Raw genomic sequence first — 5183 nt, 5'->3', positions numbered from 1 at the left:
ATCCGAGGTTTTATGCAACCTGGAGAGGCAAATCAAGGTCAGGCTGTGTTTTCAGTCGGGAAATCCGAGTGAAAAGTTCACCATCCGAGTGAAAACCTACCGACCGAGTAAAAGGTCGAGTGAAAAACTTATCGATCGAGTAAAAGATTGGCTTCCGAGTGAAAATATAGTAATCCGAGTGAAATTATCATCCGAGTGGAGTTATTCCGAGTGAAAAGATTACCGTCGGACTGAAAACTTGACGTTCGAGTAAGATATTGCCTTCCGGGCCAAATATAGTCATCCGACTGAAAGATTGTCTTCCGAGTGAAATTATAGTCATCCGAGTGAAAGATTGTCTTCCGAGTGAAAGAGTCTAACATTCGAGTGAAAAGATCCAGTCGGACGAAAAACTCTAATGTCCGAGTGGATGAGCTCGGATCCGAGTGAAACTGAAGATGTGCCCGAAAGGTAATCCAGATGACCTCGGATGGAAAAGTGATCAACACGGAAGTTGTGCGCATCGTCAAAACAGTGAACTTTTGGTTTTGGAGTCATTATCATATGAGATAGTATACGGCCTATAAGTTCACTACGAGACTCGGACAATCCAGTCCGTTACATGACCGAGTCCGACTGGATATTAAAGATGGCTTCGTAGAATATTCAAGATGGTCTTATTTGGAAAAGTGTTCAACATAAGGATTGTTCGTCTCATCGAGGCGCACAAGTTTCATATTTGAGCCATCTTGATCGGAGGTCATATGCATGCTCGGCGGCCCGCGCAAGGAGGAAGACAGAAGTTGGGCCGGATTTAGACTGAATCCGAATTGGAATAGAACTAGGACTCTAGGACGTGAATTGATGTAATTTTTCGTAAGGAAAGCCTAGATGAATCCTTTGCTTGTACAAGAAGCCAAGCCACCTCTTATATATGTTGGGGTGATGGCCGATTGAACAACACACAATCAAACAAATCAATATACTACTTTTTCATCTACGTTTTATCTCTCCACCATTTTTCCCTCTCGTTCTTCGCTGTTCTTCATGTTTGAGAGCTGTGAATCCCGAGGCTCTAGGGGCGATACGCAAGACAGTCGACGGGCGCTTTTACAGACCCGAAAACCCCACACTCCCGGGAGGGACCCCGTCAGGGAGTGCGGCGGCTATGGGCTGCCCTAGGTCGGGTCGGGTCTCCTTCGACGTGAGCTGCGGTGCATCACCCCCAGCGTCGAGGGTACACGTGACGTGTTCGTGTGTCAACACACTTTTTGGCGACTCCGCTGGGGAATGAAGATCAATCATCATCATCCACCATGTCCGATCTTCCCAAGCCATCTAAGGTAGATGCCGATAACATTATTAAGCACAGTCTTGATGAGATATCAGCCGATCATCGCCAAATCTATGAGGAGTACAAGAAGGCGCGCGAGGAGAAGGACATGCAGAAGTTCCTTGCAAAATACAAGAAAGATCGCCAAGACAACATCACTCCGATTGAAGAAATCAAGTTCCCTCCTCTTCAGACTGAACAGGTTAAACCCTATGTAAGTACTACCTTTTCTCCTGAGCAGTGGGCTGAGATTGAAAGTCGTATTGCTGATGGTAATAATATAGTCTATCAAACTTTCATAGAAAATACTAATGCTCAGAAGAATATATCTCAATCCTCTAGTGGTAATGATGGTGTAGCTACTAGTGTGCAAAACCCTAATATGGCTTTACCTATTGCATCGACGCCTCCCATGCCGATGGCTTATTATCCTACCCAAACAAATCAGATTGTGACTGCACCCATCAACCCTATTATGAGTATGCCAAGTTCGGTGGCAACACCGAACCAAACTCTACCTACAGCTACAACCACTCGACCACTACCAAATTATGGGTCGACATACATGCCACAATTCCTACCTACAGCTAGTAACCCTACTCCTCCTATGCCACTGCCACAAGCTTCATCGTCCACTATGGATGATGGTCTAGCTAATCTTAGAGAGGAGATGGCTAAGATTCTTCGAGAGAATTTTGGACTTGAGTTACCTCGGAATCGGATTTACCAAAAGCCGTACCCCGAGTATTTTGATGCCATCCGGTGCCCTCTAGGATATAAAATTCCAGATTTTGTTAAATTTAATGGAGAAGGCACAAAAACTACATGGGAGCATGTTAGTCAATATTTAGCACAATTGGGTGAGGCAGGCTCATTGAATGAATTGAAAGTGTGTTTATTTCCTTTATCATTAACTAGTACCGCATTTTCATGGTTTTCTTCTTTACCCCATGATTCCATTCGGGTTTGGTCGCAGCTAGAGCAGAAGTTTCATGATCACTTTTATAGCGGCGACAATGAACTCAAGTTGTCACATCTGGTATCGGTTAAACAGAAGCATGATGAATCAGTCTCCGATTACGTCAAGAGATTCAGAGAAACAAAAAACCGGTGTTTTAGTTTGGTGATAACCGAGAGAGACTTGGCAGACCTAGTGTTGAGTGGTTTGAGAACTCCCATTAGAGAAAAGCTAGAAGGTTATGAGTTCTTAAATATCAACCAAGTCTTACAAAGGGCTTTGGCTCAGGAAAGCAGAAGTAAAGATCTCAAAGAAGTGCATAGATATAAAGCCGATCATCCAAAGATGAATATGGTGGAATATGACAGTGATCACTCGAACGATGAGGGTGATGTTTTTGCTACTGAATTTGTTTGGCCATCTAAGGCCAAACCCTTTACTTGCAATGATCTGAAACCGATTCATAAGAATCGTGATGAAGAGATGAAGTTTACTTTTAACATTGCTAAGTGTGATAGAATATTTGATGCTTTGCTGCAAGCTAAGATTATTAGAATATCTCATACTTTACTGCCGTTTGAAGAGCTAAAACGGCGTGCTTATTGCAAGTATCATAATTCTTTCTCTCATGCTACTAACGATTGCAATGTTTTTCGACGACAGATACAATCGGCCATTAATGACGGACGAATGAACTTTTCTGAGATGCAAGTTCATAAACAACCTTTTCCAATGAATACCATGGATTTGGAGGGGAAGAAGCTACTCATTTGGCTGGAGGTAGCCGAATCTGCTAATAAAGTTAATATCATTGTTGGTGAGCCCAGGAAAGACAAGGAAGGCATCATGGTCTTGGGGAGACATGTTGTGCTTGATAAGCAGCCCGATGGCAAGGAAGTGATCAAAATCACCATCAAGAATCCTACACTCGGGGGGCAACTACAAGTGCAAGAAAATGCTCGTGTGAGATTTGTCAAGCCCAAGAGTCCAGAAGTTGGCAAGTGGAAAAGGAATGAAGTTAAAGTACAGCGCAAACGGATCAAACCAACTTTTGATATGTTGATGTCCAAATATGCCAATCAGTAGGCTGGTTCCAGCTCTAACCGGCCATCATACTTGAAGCGACCAAGGTCACCATCAGATGATATGTTCAGTCAGTATATGAAATCGAGTGGACCAAAGGCTTTATTTCCAGAAGAGCGGAGGCAAACTGTTTGGAACCGACTTGAATACTCATATAATGGCCGAATGGACATCAGTAACTATCGGTCGGCTGGTCAAAACATGCGACTGGATGGAAATTATCTGAGTGTAAGAATGCACCCAGGTGGAAGCTATCCGAGTGAAAAAATGTGGTCAGGTAGATTCCATCCGACTGGATTCCATCTGAGTGGATTCCATCCTAGTGACATCCATCCGAGTGGATTCCATCAGAGTAAAAAGGTGCGCCCGAGTGGAAATTTCATGCATCTGGAAAGTCGAAAAGAATGGCGTGTTAAATCACCAAGTGTTGCAGCAGTTGAGTCAGGGAAAGGCAAGGAGAAAATGGATGCCGACTCACTTATCTTGGGCACCGAAACATTCGCGATACAGCAGCCGATTGTGCATAGCAATCCGACTGAGCCGATACTTGCTATCATGCCAAAGCACTCGGCTAATGACCATGAAGCAAGCACCAGCCAAGTAAAAACGAGAAAATCCTAAATACGCTCAGCCAAAATGGTGTCCTCTAGGGCTAACAAAGACACAAAAAGGAAACTACAGAGGTTAAGGAGTCAAGAAATGGCAGAACAAGAGGCCGAGAAGCAAAGGGATAAGTTGTTCAATGACACTCGGCCTATGGTACCTACAAAACAAGTGTGGAGGCCCAAACAAATACAAGATGCAGTGGCTTCTACACCGATCATAGCAGCACCTACATTACCAAAAGAGGACGATACAGTTATTGCATCGTCTATGTCACCTATTGTTTCCTCTTCACTCGGACAAATTTCAGAATCGATGGATGCACTTGAAGAAGAGGCTAATATGTTGGACTATGAGTCTACGCCGGTTCATGAAGGTATGGATATCAATATGGTGTATTACTTACCTGCTGAGTTTCGTGCTGTAGATGAGGAAGGGGAAGTGGCTCAGCTGGATTTTGGCCCTAAAAATGCAATATTCGAGAAGCCAAAAGAACCAGTAACGCATCTGAAACCATTGTATCTCAGAGGTCATATCAATGGGTCGCCTCTCACTCGGATGCTTGTGGATGGAGGTGCTTTGGTAAATCTTATGCCTTATTCGGTCTTCAAGAAATTGGGTTTGCCTGATGAAGAATTGATCAAGACCAATATGGTGCTCAACGGGTTTGAAGGAAAAGAGAAAACTAAGGCCAAAGGTGTAATGTATGTGGAGCTTACAGTCGGAAGCAAAGCTTTGGCTACTGCATTCTTTGTCGCTGAGGTGCAAGGTAACTACAATGTTATACTAGGCCGTGATTGGGTTCCTGCAAACCAGTGCGTGCCATCCACTATGCACCAGTTTTTGATTCAGTGGGTTGATGATGAAGTGGAAGTCATTCATGCGGATAACTCGGCCTGTGTTGCTTTGGCCGATGCATCGGTGGATTGGCAACATCCCAATGCTACTTGCTTGATAGGATGTGACTTATCAGAATTTGATTTTCTCAGCGCGACCAAGAATGGTTTTGTGCCTGTCTCTTTAAAGCCGACTGAATGCAATTGGCTCCAATGTATGATATGTTTAAATGGATCCTAATTCCGAGTGATTACAAAAACGTCTTGTAAAGTATCGGTCTAGTGAGAACGATATGTATGAGTCTATAGAGGAGTTGGATGACATGGATAAACTTGGACAAGGTTTTACATCAGCCGATCCGTTAGAAGAGGTAGATATTGGAGATGGTTC

The sequence above is a fragment of the Triticum aestivum genome, chromosome 5A, assembly GCF_018294505.1.
Source record: "Triticum aestivum cultivar Chinese Spring chromosome 5A, IWGSC CS RefSeq v2.1, whole genome shotgun sequence".
Lineage (NCBI taxonomy): Eukaryota > Viridiplantae > Streptophyta > Magnoliopsida > Poales > Poaceae > Triticum > Triticum aestivum.
The sequence above is the reverse complement of the archived record's forward strand: the minus strand, read 5'-3'. Positions refer to the sequence as shown.